Source organism: Balaenoptera physalus, assembly GCF_965194825.1.
Source record: "Balaenoptera physalus genome assembly, chromosome: 3".
Lineage (NCBI taxonomy): Eukaryota > Metazoa > Chordata > Mammalia > Artiodactyla > Balaenopteridae > Balaenoptera > Balaenoptera physalus.
In genome coordinates this window covers 162,461,109-162,475,871 of record NC_138890.1, presented here as the reverse complement: position 1 = coordinate 162,475,871, position 14,763 = coordinate 162,461,109, and the positions used below count along the sequence as shown (strand labels likewise).

The following is a 14,763-nucleotide window of genomic DNA, read 5'->3' as shown; positions in this document are numbered from 1 at the left end:
TTGGTGGGAGCATTTAATCCATTTATTAAGGTAATTATCGATGTGTATGTTCCTATTACCATTTTCTTCATTGTTTTGCCTTTGTTATTGTAGGTCTTTTCCTTCTCTTGTGTTTCCTGCCTAGAGAAGTTCCTTTACCATTTGTTATAAAGCTGGTTTGGTGGTGCTGAATTCTCTGAGCTTTTGCTTGTCTGTATAGGTTTTAATTTCTCTGTCAAATCTGAATGAGATCCTTGCTGGGTAGAGTAATCTTGGTTGTAGGTTTTTCCCTTTCATCACTTTAAATATGTCTTGCTACACGCTTCTGGCTTGCAGAGTTTCTGCTGAAAGATCAGCTGTTAACCTTATGGGGATTCTCTTGTATGTTATTTGTTGTTTTTCCTTTGCTGCTTTTAATACTTTTTCTTTGTATTTAATTTTTGATAGTTTAATTAATTTATGTCTTGGCATGTTTCTCCTTAGATTTATCTTGTATGGGACTCTCTGTGCTTCCTTGACTTGATTGAGTATTTCCTTTCCCGTATTAGGGAAGTTTTCAATTATAATCTCTTCAAATATTTTCTCAGTCCCTTTCTTTTTCTCTTCTTCTTCTGGTACCCCTATCATTCAAATGTTGGTCCATTTAATGTTATCCCAGACGGCTCTGAGACTGTCTTCAATTCTTTTCATTCTTTTTTCTTTATTCTGCTCTGCAGTAGTTATTTCCACTATTTTATCTTCCAGGTTAATTATCCATTCTTCTGCCTCAGTTATTCTGCTTGTGATTCCTTCTAGAGAATTTTTTATTTCATTTATTGTGTTGTTCATCATTGTTTGTTTGCTCTTTAGTTCTTCCAGGTCCTTGTTAAACGTTTCTCATATTTTCTCCATTCTATTTCCAAGATTTTGGATCATCTTTACTATCATTACTCTGAATTCTTTTCCAGGTAGTCTGCCTATTTCCTCTTCTTTTTTTTGGCCTGGTGGGTTTTTACCTTGTTCCTTCATCTGCTGTGTGTTTCTCTGTCTTCTCATTTTGTTTAACTTACTGTGTTTGGGGTCTCCTTTTTGCAGGCTGCAGGTTCATAGTTCCCGTTGTTTTCAGTGTCTGCCCCCAGTGACTAAGGTTGGTTCAGTGGGCTGTGTAGGCTTCTTGGTTGAGGGAACTAGTACCTGTGTTCTGGTGGATGAGGCTGGCTCTTGTCTTTCTGGTGGGCAGGAATGCATCCGGTGATGTGCTTTGGGGTGTCTGTGACCTTATTATGATTTTAGGCAGCCTCTCTGCTAATGGGTGGGGTTGTGTTCCTGTCTTGCTAGCTGTTTGGCATAGGGTGTCCAGCACTGTACCTTGCTGGTTGTTGAGTGGAGCCGGGTCTTAGCATTGAGATGGAGATCTCTTGGAGAGCTTTCGCTGTTTGATATTACGTGGAGCTGGGAGGTCTCTGGAGGACCAATGTCCTGAACTCAGCTCTCCCACCTCCGAGGCAAAGGCCTGACACCTGGTCGGAGCACCAAGACCTTGTCAGCCACACGTTGTATGAGGAGGAGCTCCTTGATGAAATGCAAAAACCACAGGCCAGCTGTGAACTCAAGAGTCTGCTTCCCAGTTTACCATTACGCCTCCTTGCAGCCTCCTCTGTCTCTCTCTGGCCTGGCCGGCCACTTGGGGAACGAGGAGGAGGAAGGGGAGGGGAAAGGAGATGAGAGGAGGCAGCGAGGGGAGGGGGTGATTAAGGGAGGGGAGAGGGTCCCTGGGTAGGGGAGGAGGAGGAGGAGGAGGAGGAAGAAGAGAAGGTGAGGAGAGAGTGCCAACCTCGGCCGCTGCTGGGCTAGCATGCAGGAAGCCCCCTGGTTTTAGTAATGAAGAAATGAAGAAATGAGGTGACTAAGATCTACAGTTCCATGTGGCCCAAATATGACAAAAATAAGTAATATATGCATTAGCCTAGCATCAGAGTATGAAACGACATGGGAGAGCAAACCACATTTTAAAAATCGTATTTCATCAGGTTATGTGGCTGTTCTCCAAGATGTGGTTCAATCACATATTAATGAACCTTCTTCAGAAATTATTAACCAAAAAGTCCTATTTGTCTTGTCTATGCAAGAATGTGACTTCAAATATCACTTGAGTCAACTGGTTCAAATATCTTTTAGTTTCAGTTGAAATTTCTTCTAAATCAGTTCAAGATTTTTTGATAAAAACTGATATTTACTAGAAAATGAGACATAGCTGCTGTACCTAATAGCACCAACATGGACCCTATTAGGAGTGTTGAGGAGGAACCATGGTGCTGTAATATTATAACAGTACATTTAGACTAGTATTAAGTACCCTTGAAAAGAGTGGCTAGGTTAGGATTTTTGTACTGATTTTGACCTAGGCTCTCTTTTTCTTTTGTTTTGCTTATCTGAATTATCTGCTGATATGCCGTGGCTGTGTCTGTGTCCCACACTATCCTGGTAGATTCCTGGTATTATTATTACGTTGTTAGCAACTTACTTTTTCTCTGGTTACAATGACACTGAAGCTGAGTTTTCTCCCCCACCCAGTTTCAACATTCCTTCCTTATTGATAAAGTTGTCCACTAACTGTTTTTGTACTGCACCATTTCTCTATTTTTGGTTTTATTTGCCAATTCAAAATCCTGTGGAAAGTTGGGGGTGTTATTATTCTCCAATATGAGACATTCTCCTCTAAGAATTGCTCTGAAAAAAAAAATTTAGTGCAAAATGCTTCTCTCAAATGTGTATAAATATCTTGTGGTGGGAAGGGGTTTGTAAATGTCTTGAATTTTGATGGGAAAGAGGTTGGGGTTAAATATTGCTTGGAGAAAATCTGTCCTGGTATGGAAGTCCTATTAGGAACAGGCCCCCAGACATTACCATCATACATATTTACAGTCTTACACACACACACACACACACACACACACACACACACACACACATATAGTCATTACATATGTAATTATAAATTATATGCATGTGTTACTGTATACATTACAAACACTTAGGTCACAGAATTTTAGAAGGTCAAGATAAAAATAAAAATAGATGTTCTAGTGTTTTTCTTTTTCAGTCTTGTAAATTGCTGTGTGCACTCTGGGGGTGCATCCCCAACCCTGGAGATCAAACATCTCATTAGCTCTTGGAGCTGAGATGAAAGGCCATCTGTTTTCTGCTTCACTAAGGTTTTGTTGTTTAATGGCTTCACACTTACAGTGGTGCATGGCACACTGAATCATATTGTTGTCCATTTGGATATGAGAGTACAGAATTAAATATCTAGGATATTCTGTTCAGCTGTGGCCTGTGATGAGTTTGATGAGTGTGGCGATTTCCATGATGAAGCAGGTTGTTTGTGGAGCACAGTCAAGCTGATGCAGCTTGGGCATGAGCAAGGGGCTTCAGGGTCAGGTATTACAATGGCAAATGCCACAATACCATATCCATTTATTTTGGCAAGGACTGAATTTTACATTCATTCTGCGGGCTGACTTTAGGCAAAACTGGTGAGTTTTGAGGGAGTTTACAGTTTTCCTAATTGCACCCTAAGAGCACTATTTAGCCCTTTTATGGTAGGTGCATTTCATTTACGCTACAGGATGGAACCCAGCACCATACATACGTGAAAGTATCTAATCATCTCCCTACCATGAGTTTAAGACACTGTGCTATCCCTTCCTTGCATAGTTGAATGTAAGTGCTCCTCTAAATGTTGAATAAAGTAATTGCAAACATTCATGATTAGACAGTGAGACGCACAGAGGTTGGAAAACTTCCTGGCCCTTCTGAACTCACTGTGTTTGTTGAAAGACTTGCCTATTCTCAGCTTCTAAATACATTCTCAGTTATTTGAAAGAAGAGATCGATCTGCCAGACCAGGTTTAATTTCCGAGAGAGTACTGTCACAAAAGGTGATGTTGTGAAGAAAATGAAAGTAATGCATGATTTCCTTTAGAAGTGCTAAGGATGTACGGCCAGCAGAAGGTGAAGGATGATGTCGGAGAAGGGACAATGTCTCTTTTGCACTGGTAGACAAAGGAAATTGCGTTTTGGGGAAAAGTGTCTGCGAAATTGCATTCTTTCCTCCTGATCTTGAATCTCACATCTACATTCAGTTTAATGATGAAGATGTAGAAGTAAATAGAATTAATTAGGGCATTTTGAAATGGACCAAAATAGAGAATATTTTAAAATCAAATTAATAACAGAATGAACAGAAATGGGCATAAATAGGTGAGTAAAGCGGTAGTGCTCATTAGAAATGTACAAACAATAATATAGTACACAGATGGGCTGATATTTAATATTGCACTGAAGATCTGGAATGAACATAGAGTTTAAAAAAAAATTGGAAGTGGCATTTCACTGGCAAGCAGAAAAAGTAACAATTGACTATGTGGGACATTTCCTAATTGAGGGCTTAATAGACTCTGGCTTAATAGACGCTTTTGAGGTTTGAGTTAAGATACAAAACTAATAACTTTTATTTTAATTAATTATGTTGGTGATAGGTTTAAAAATATTTGAGGTACATCTTGGTAATGGTTTCCAAAACAGTTATGAAACATGCTAGCAAGACAGTAATATCGACAATATACTGGTAGTTGCAAATGTATATTTTGAGAACAACAAAATATGGGGATATCAGGATTTGATTAAACAGCCAGGCTAGGAACCATATGTTTACATTTGAGTTTCTGCCATCAGCAGTGCATTTAACATGGGCAGAAAATGTACTCTGGAGCAAGTAACAAAATCAGAGCAGGAGGTGCAAAAGTCGATAGGGAATAATATGACTCCAACCTCACAGACCAAATTCAATATCTACACTAGTGTACAATTTTGCCCAATGTATTTTAATATTTATTATTCCTTCCAAGGTATTTTGGATGTTAATAGAGGCTCAAGCGAGAAATGGACCCTTTGCCAACTTCAAGGCCATTTTTTCTCTTAAACACCTTTATTGGAGTATAATTGCTTTACAATGCTGTGTTAGTTTCTGCTGTATAAAAAGTGAATCAGCTATATGTATAGATATATCCCCATATCTCCTCCCTCTTGCGTCTCCCTCCCACCCTCCCTATCCCACACCTCCAGGTGGCCACAAAGCACCGAGCTGATCTCCCTGTGCTATGCGGCTGCTTCCCACTAGCTATCTGTTTTACATTTGGTAGTGTCTATATGTCAGTGCTACTCTCTCACTTTGTCCCAACTTACCCTTCCCCCTCCCTGTGTCCTCAAGTCCATTCTCTACATCTGTGTCTTTATTCCTGTCCTGCCCCTAGGTTCTTCAGAACCATTTTTTTTTTTTTTTTAGATTCCATATATATGTGTTAGCATATGGTATTTATTTTACTCTTTCTGACTTACTTAACTCTGTATGACAGTCTCTAGGTCCATCCACCTCAGTACAAGTAACTCAATTTCGTTTCTTTTTATGGCTGAATAATAGTCCATTGTATGTATGTGCCACATCTTCTTTATCTATTTGTGTGTCGATGGACACTTAGGTTGCTTTCATGTCCTGGTTATTGTAAATAGAGCTGCAATGAACATTGTGGTACATGACTCTTTTTGAAGTATGGTTTTCTCAGGGTATATGCTCAGTAGTGGGATGACTGGGTCATATGGTAGTTCTATTTTTAGTTTCTAAAGGAACCTCCATACTGTTCTCCGTAGTGGCTGTATCAATTTATATTCCCACCAACAGTGCAAGAGGGTTCCCTTTTCTCCACACCCTCTCCAGCATTTATTATTTGTAGATTTTTTAATGATGGCCATTCTGACTGGTGTGAGGTGATACCTCATTGTAATTTTGATTTGTATTTCTCCAATGATTAGTGATGTTGAGCATCCTTTCATGTGTTTGTTGGCAATCTGTATATCTTCTTTGGAGAAATGTCTATTTAGGTCTTCTGCCCATTTTTTGGATTGGGTTGTTTGTTTTTTTGATATTGAGCTGCATGAGCTGCTTGTATATTTTGGAGATTAATCCTTTGTCAGTTGCTTCATTTGCAAATATTTTCTCCCATTCTGAGGGTTGTCTTTTTGTATTGTTTATGGTTTCCTTTGCTGTGCAAAAGTTTTAAGTTTCATTAGGTCCCATTTGTTTATTTTTATTTCCATTTCTCTAGGAGGTGGGTCAAAAAGGATCTTGCTGTGATTTATGTCATAGAGCGTTCTGCCTATGTTTTCTTCTAAGAGTTTTATAGTGTCTGGCCTTACATTTAGGTTTTTAATCCGTTTTGAGTTTATTTTTGTGTATGGTGTTAGGAAGTGTTCTAATTTCATTCTTTTACGTGTAGCTGTCCAGTTTTCCTAGCACCACTTATTGAAGAGGCTGTCTTTTCTCCATTGTATATTCTTGCCTCTTTTATCAAAGATAAGGTGACCATATGTTCATGGTTTCTCTCTGGGCTTTCTATCTTGTTCCATTGATGTATATTTCTGTTTTTGTGCCAGTACTATACTGTTCAAGGCCATTTTGAAATAGAAAGAGGCCTAATGCTAAGTTTAGACTACAGGTCTGTGATGTTTCTTGATTTGGTATCACACTGTCCCATGAGTTCCAACAATAAATATTCTTTAAAAAGGCTCACAAATCTTCTTGACCATCAAATATCTCAACACAAATAATATCTGGGTGAGTTGGATGTAAATATGCCAAAACCATGAATGATAGATTCTTCTGGGCTTATAAATGAAGGGGAAGTGTACGTGGTTAACTGTGATCAGAAACTGTAACTGCAGTTTTCTGTTAAATGTTTGAAGAGTGAACTGTTTGATTCAACAGTTTATCGAGTGACTCTTTTCTGCTGGACACCTTTCCTGGTTGGGTCAGATGCTCATTAGGTAGAATTTGATCTGGTCCTCAAGCTTTATATATTTCCTTGGGGCAAATTAGTTTTCTTCCTCTCCTTCTGTGGGCCTTTTTCCATATTTCTTAAATTCCATGTATTTCAAATGACTATATTCTTTCTTTGCAATATCTCCCACAGTTATCCATTTTTTTCCTTCTCTCTCTTTCCCTCTCCCTCTCCCTCTCTGTCTCTGTCTCTCTCTTGCTCTCATACAATCAAATATTATTAGAAATGTCCCCAGGGAGGCTGGAGGTCATCTTACATACCTGTGAGGACAGCAAATGTCAGAAAGTTGACTTTGGTTGTAATGAGAGATTCGGTCCTGAAGACTCTTTTGACTTTCAGGTCTATGCTTTTGACCTCCTCAAGGATGAGTCTCATCACCTTATATTGCGACATCTGTGAAAGACCTCTGGATTCTGACAGCTTCCCTTTTCAAAGTCCTCTGCACAACTTATTAAGAAAAATACCTGTTCTTTCAATTAACAAATGTTTAACTGATATGTACCAGGTGTTTTCCTAGGGTCTGGACACGAGTCTGCCCCTGGTAGGACCAGCTACATAATTTAAGGGACTCTCTGTGAAAAACAAAAATTCAGGGCCCCTTGTTCAAAAATGATTAAGAATTTCAAAATGGCAAGAACTAGCACTAAACCATGCGTAGGGTTCTTCTGAGTCCAGGGCTCTGTGTGACTGCCTGCACAGGTCTCACACCCATGAAGCTGACACTAGCCCCTGGATTAATTTTCATCTAACACTCTTTTCTTCATGTCACTCTGCTTAAACATTTCTAAATGGTACTTAGTAGGTTTTAAATTCCAAGAATCTTTAACCTTTTGTCCCAAACCTGACTTTTCATCCTTACTTGTCCTGCTTCCACTAAGTGAATGCTGTCTGCTTAACTAATAAAATAATATAGAGGGGGAAAATTCACTTTCTTAGCACCTAGAAGAAGAATGGCAAATTGTTTTAGGGAGAGGTCTTGGTGAATCTCTCAAAAGGGAGAAGTTGATCCTCAGAAAGACACTGGGATGGCAAGAGAAAGAGGGGCGCTCTCTACAAGAAGGAGAGAGGGAGGAGGGGTGATGGGGCAGGGTCCCAGGGGTACAGTCTCAGAAAGAAAGACTCATGGTTTCTCTGGAAGCAAAATTTCCTAGAGAAGAAGCCATTTGAATGGGAGGTATGTATTTGTGTGTTGGTTATTGTATCATGGAAAACCCTCTTCCACCTTCCCTACAAAATCTCCTGCTAACTTTACCTTGCTCAGTAATGCATTTGGTAAGAATGGAGTCTTTTGGACAATGCATGGAAATAATGCGTCAGTGTCAGGGTTGGTTTGTAACAAAATCAGTGACTTCATGAGGGGGCTACCAACAAATGGATTCTGCAAGTTATTTTACCATTTCTTGTATGTGTCTGAAATATACCACTTCCCTACCCTACCTACCCCTTCCCCCACTATTCCTTCCTCTTTGTCCTTTGTTTCCTTAAAACCTGTACATTCTTTAGGTCCAAATCAAGCTTTTCTTTCTCTAAGAAATCCTAAGAGCTATTCTGCCCTAAAATGACCTCTTCTGTCACAGATGCATTTTGTTTATTACTAACCACTTGGCATTTCCTTATTCCCTCTTTCTAGATAGATTTTTTTTTTTATATGACTATGCCTGATCCTCCTGTACACAAGAAGCTCACTAAGGACAGGGTTTGTCCATTTACCTCCTTTTATCATCACATCCAGCCCAGTACTGTGTCTACAGCTGAAAGGATGCTGATAATACATGAGAGAAACTTGTTTGGGCTACAGAAAACCTTAATGTCAAAGGGAATAAAAAGTGGAGCAGAAACCTCTTGCGTTTTAGAGACAGGTCAAAAAAGCCATAGCTAACACTGGGTAATCATGTTTGAGAGAGGCAAAACCTTTTATAAAAGTCTGTTGGTAAATAGTCTCTTCTAAAAAGTGGTATTTTGATCAGATACATTCGTAAATCTAAGACTTTTTCATAAACTTCCTGAAGCAAGTGGCAGATATTTCAATAGAGGAGTTACAGGAAAAATGTAATAAGGCACACATGGAAAACCTACAGGCTTTTCCAGAACATTTCTGTTCCAGTGATAATAGGCTGAGAATAATCACAGATTCCTTGGGAGGAACTTGTGTCTGATATACGTACTGAGAGCATATTCCATGACCATAGTCATCGTGCTTAATGAACTCTATATTGTTTTCATGATAGTGTATGAAGTTATTTGTCACATTCATAACATTCCGTAGGTACTGTATGAACAGACACCTGATGGGTACAACCTGTGATTAGTAGAGCCAATATTTTGATGCCTAGAATGGGCTACAGGCAGGTAGGTAGAACATCTTGGAGAGTTTAATTTTAAAGATTTTTATTTCTGTATGCATATTCTACATAGAGATTTGTTAGAAAAGAAGGAAGTTGAGATCAGGTGAGAAAGCCAGAACCAACCCTGTTGGAGGAGAAACTCTCGAGTAGGAATACATTTCTGTTACATTAACAAATATGATAACTTGATACCAGAAGACTTTGGTAACTGCGAAGTCAAACATGGTGAAGGTGGTAGTGATGGTGAGTAGATGTCTACACCGCAGAAAATTTAAATGACCTTCCTGTATGAAGTCAGGAGAGTCAGTAGCAATATGGATCCAACAGACAAGCTGGTTGGGAATTTAGAAGTCTCAATAAGAAACAGCTTACTCTTTCAAACAAATTTTTGTCTGAAGTTCTTTTCCCCTAGATATCTACCAGGGAGGCGTTACCTTAGAGAATTATTAAGGCGCCTAGGCCTACAGGCTTAGAAACTTGATTTTGTCAGGCAATTGAGAATCATCTATCTCTAAGGCTCAGATTTGTATTAATTATGCTTGAGGCTGATATATGGACATAGAATGCAAATTCATCCATTTGCCGTGAAAGCTGTAACTGTCATAAGAACCAGAGTATTCATGACCTCAACACCAGTACATTCTCTCCCTATAGGTCGGCCTGTAAGGGAAGACACTTTCTATTCAGAACACTTGCCAGCAAGGCATCAGAGCATAAAGCATTAGTTTGATGAACTGCAATGTTTCTCAGCAATAGGGTAAATTAGTCTGTTGTTTTCACCACCACAATAAAAAAGATCTTGACAATGGACTACAGTATTCTCTGTCTGCTGGCTGGACCCATTGCTTATTCAAAATGCTTTGATGAGCAGCTCAAATGTACCTTTCTGATTCTCCTTTTATAGCTTCCATAATCCACCAAGCCCACTTTGGAGAAACACAGTCTTTCTTTAGACTTGTAAATGAACTCCCTTTGATCATATTCAGATCCGTTAGGTTTAAGCCCTTAACGTGACCTTGCAAAATGCAATGACCTTTTTGAAATAATCTTATTTTATTCTTTTCCAGCTTCATTGATGGTTACTTAATTTAAACTTGTGGACAATAAGGAGACAAATCTTTGTCATTGTTGGTGGTGGGTGTCTGCTGGCTTTATTGAGTAAACTGGGGTTGGGAGTGACAAGGTCTTCAAGAAGGAAGGTGGAGATTAGGAAAGGTTTCTAGTCACAGGAGAAACCAACCTGTGTTTGGAGGGGGAAAACTTGGGGAGATAATCAGCTTACCTCAGTATGCATTAGTGCCTAAATTCATGGCAGTGAGGAAATGCAAACGCAGATGAGTGATGGGTCTGCTCTGGTCAGGACAGGATGGTGTAAGCTGGACCTCGTATAAACTAAAGACACGGATGCCTGAGGCTTGGAAGAAAGGCCTGACACAGGGAGTGGGTTTGGTAATTCTTTCTGGAATACCCAGTCCTATCCTGATTGATGAAGCCCACAGAGAAGGCGAAATTTTCACTTTGCTTCTTGTTGTCTAGTCTACCGTTCTTTCTAATAGAGACAAAGTAAATTGGAGCATGGAAACATTTTTCTTTTTAAGGTTTAACTAAAATCTTAACTAGTAATCATGACTGTATTTTTCATTTTCTTTTTTACCGTCATATTCTGACAGAATTAGGACAAAATTTAAGTTATTTTGGAAAGCACTATACCACTCCCCACCAAAAAGAAAACAAAAACAAATATCTTTTGGAGGGGCTATATCACTGGTTTCGGATAGATTTGGTTAACAAATCTAAACTTTGTCCTAAAGTAATATTTAACCATTGCTTTGTAAATTGAAACCAAGATTAAATTCATAGCAAGGCAAGAAGTGAACTAGTTGTTTAATTTACAGGTTTTTTTCTTTTCTATCCAAGATAAAGAAGGAAAAAAATTGCAGTCAGATAAGCTGTGCAGCACATATGCCCTTTGGACAGTGCTGTGCTGCATACCATGTGACTTTAGGAACTAAGTTTTACAAATATACAAGAACGGGCTCTTTGCAAATAGCTTTGTTCTGGTCATTGATCAAACATGAACCAAACCATTTAATTCCATTTTAGTGGCATTAAACTGATTCTAACCCTTTGTTTTCACCAGGCCACCCTTCTGCTCCTATCTTGATGTTTTCTGTACATATTGTTTCTCAAGGAGGTACTTCAGAGAAGTAAGGGATGGTGGTGGAATTACTTTGATCATGGAAAACACGACGGCATTTAGGACTGCATTGGAGTCCTGCTGTAATATGTGTCTGGGCTCAAGCTGTGGATTTGTTTAAATATCCAATATGGTCATTTTAGAACAAGATCTCTCAGTTAAATAAATGAGTGGTCTTCGATGTCCTTCAAGAGTGGATTTTCTTATGTTACACAGCTCTCTATAGTATGTTGTTGGGTCGCTTGTTTTTTTAAATTCTGATAAACTTTCTTTGGATATGAAAGGTATAAGGACAGCCAGTTCTGCTATAACATGGCACGTGTTCCTAAAAATCACCCTCTTGTGCAAAATCACACAATATAACAGATAGGGCTTGTAGGGAAAATGGGGTTTGGGGTATGACACTCAAAAACTTTGTCACTGACACATACAAAGGTAGAAGCCTAATAAAACAGGTAGTATGATCTTATACATCTTACATATTCTTATACACATCTCATTCATTCTTAAAGGGTTAAGAAACATAAATACTACAATACATATTGCACTTTAAACTGAATTTGCTTGTAGAATCGCTACAACTTGTGAGTTCTTGTGAAGTGGTAGAAGGGCAGTTATTTTGATTTTCAGGCTTCCTGATGGTTTTCTGCAAAGTGAGACCATGGAGGAATGAGTAGGAACTTGGGGGTATTGGAGGCCATGAAGAGTGAGCTTGAGGACTGTATTTGTTGACTTAAATCACATGAATACAACTTGTGGTCATGATTACCTGTGCACAGGAAATAGAGAAGTTCAAGAATATAACTAAGTCAGTTCAATACCAACCTCCAAATGTCCCATTGACTTAAATTTAACTTGAGACTCATCAGCAAAAAAGGAAACCAGATCATGGGTATTGTATGAAGTCTATTTTACTATTGAAAATAAAGACTGAAAAAACTGATTTTATACATCATTTATTTGCCATTGAATTTATTTTTAATGATTTATTGATTTGTAATGACATAAGAAAAAAATTATACAATGCTGGAATCTCACATTCTCTAAATAAGTTCTTCAGTTAAAAAATAAATACATATTATATTATTGTGTAAACATAAAAAATACAACATTAAGGAAAGCTGAATAAGATAATATTTTATATCTGTTTGTAAAGTTAACAAAATTTAAAGTATTCAGTTTATATTCAAACATTTCATTCTATATAAATTTATGCTCTTTTTCTCAAAAGGACAAAAAGGCATAAAACTTGAGTAAAATCCAATATATAAGACTAGATCTTGAAAACTTATATAATAATTAAAAAAAAGATTCAGGCAATACAAAAGAAAAGAGATCTTATTTTTGTATTAATTAGCGTAACAGTCAAATAAGGGCCAGGACAGAAAATGTATTGCATGCATACTCCAAAAATCTCGAGTACCAGGAAAATTCCCTACGAGATATCTCAGCCAAACTCAATAAAGCAATTCTTATTATTGTGAGTTGACATTCAAGGTGTATTACCTAAGCCTGGATGGGTGAGTAGGCAGAAAGAAGTTGAACCCAGGACCTGTGAGGGGCCATGTCTTTTGACAGTTTTCAGTGAGGGAGAACTAGAGGCGTAATTACAGAGAGATGCAGAAATAAGGGACAGGTAGACAATGGAATCCTTGCATGCATCCCCAGTTCCACTCCAAGCTTGTTGTTTTATCTGCTTCACCAATTTCATGAATCAATATATTTCCATTTTCGCTTAAGCTGCTTAAGTTTCTGCCAGTGGTAACCATACCACTGTAAGTACCTATTTGTTTATCCCATACTTAGGGCTTTCTGTGGCTCTGCAGCCTTAATATTCCTCCCCAAACACTGAAATATTCTTTCAGCACACTTCTGAGCAATTCATCTGATGCTTCTACTCGTTAGATCTCCATATAAAGTGGAACCACTAAGTCATAGAAAACAGTACCTACTTGAGTGACAGAAAATAAAATTGCTATCTATCTAAAAGACAAAAATAGATATTGACTAGCTCCTCCTCAGTCCAGGGAGAGACCAACTCCTTTCCAGGGAAGAAACAGCTTCCCCTGAGACTACTCACAGTTGGCTTTTTGGTGAGTAGAGAGTGTACAGAGAATGTGCCCAGGCTAGTCTACGTAGGCAAGGCTGAGGTAAAAAGAAGCCAATTGCTCTCCTGAAAAGAGAAGAAAGGAGTTTTTAAACTGGACAAAAGTCAGAGTGAGGTCACAGGGTTTACCAGCACGTCTGTGTGTAAGAGGCAACAGAGCCACTCCCTGTGAACACGTGCCTATGCCTGGACAAAGATCCACGTTATTTCCGTAAAGAAGTTTCTGGGTTTCTGAATAACTTGGACTTTCTGGTTAACAGAAACTTTGTGTCATGTTCAGAGTTGGAAAGTTAAGCTCCTTTATGCTACTTCTGACGTGTTCATTAGATTCATGAGTTAAGCATCTTTGGGTCAAGGTTGTTCATTTTGGTTCAGGGCTGTCTTGAGCACACAGGCTTTACGTAGCTGACCATCACTCCTTTTGGGATCAATCGCATTACTTCCTTAAAACTGTTTCTGCTCATATTTACTTTCCATTTTGTTGAATTTGGACTCTTAAATTCAAATTAAAAGTCACACTCATTATCATTTAAATCTTCTAGTTCTGTGTTGAGATGTAGCAAGGTGAACCTTCATATGGGGCATGGGGAACAGTTTTAGCCTATTAGCTTTGAATCCTATATGGCTCCTTCCAGGAAGGTTCTGACATAAGGCCTGAATACATGAATTTTGTTGAAAGTATATTTATTTTTTTCTGTTACTTTAATATTAAATATCCTAGAGGGCACAGACCATAATATCTCTAAATTATGGGCAATAAACTACCATTATTTTAGGAACCTTACATGAAACACACCATAGAAGACCACAGAGCAGACCAAAGGAGGCTAAAGTCCTATGCTGACAACTTCTGAGTCAAAGAAAGAATTAGAAGAAAATTTTTTTTTTTTTGGTAGTTGTAAAACAGGGTGACTGAATTGGGAAGAAGATTAATATAGAGCAAATAATAGCATTAATTAAGAAATAATCTGCCTATTTATTTATGGTTTCATTTGCTGTGAAAAAGCTTTCAAGTTACATTAGGGCCCATTTGTATATTTTTGTTTTTATTTCCATTTCTCTAAGAAGTGGGTCAAAAAGGATCTTGCTGTAATTTATGTCATAGAGTGTTCTGCCTATGTTTTCCTCTAAGAGTCTGATAGTGTCTGGCCTTACATTTCGGTCTTTAATCTATTTTGAGTTTATTTTTGTGTATGGTGTTAGAGAGTGTTCTAATTTCATTCTTTTACATGTAGCTGTCCAGTTTTCTCAGCACCACTT

The 14,763-nt window shown here is 38.2% G+C and overlaps 1 long non-coding RNA gene and 1 pseudogene across 2 annotated transcripts in view; one reads left to right on the top strand and one right to left on the bottom strand.

Annotated features, from left to right (window-relative positions):
• The window catches only part of LOC309656924, a 1,002,835-nt gene that overhangs the window by 270,503 nt on the left and 717,569 nt on the right, over positions 1 to 14,763 (bottom strand). The window lies entirely within an intron of this gene.
• LOC309656839 (E3 ubiquitin-protein ligase RNF167 pseudogene) overlaps positions 1 to 14,763 on the top strand; it is a 45,267-nt pseudogene that overhangs the window by 13,764 nt on the left and 16,740 nt on the right. The window lies entirely within an intron of this gene.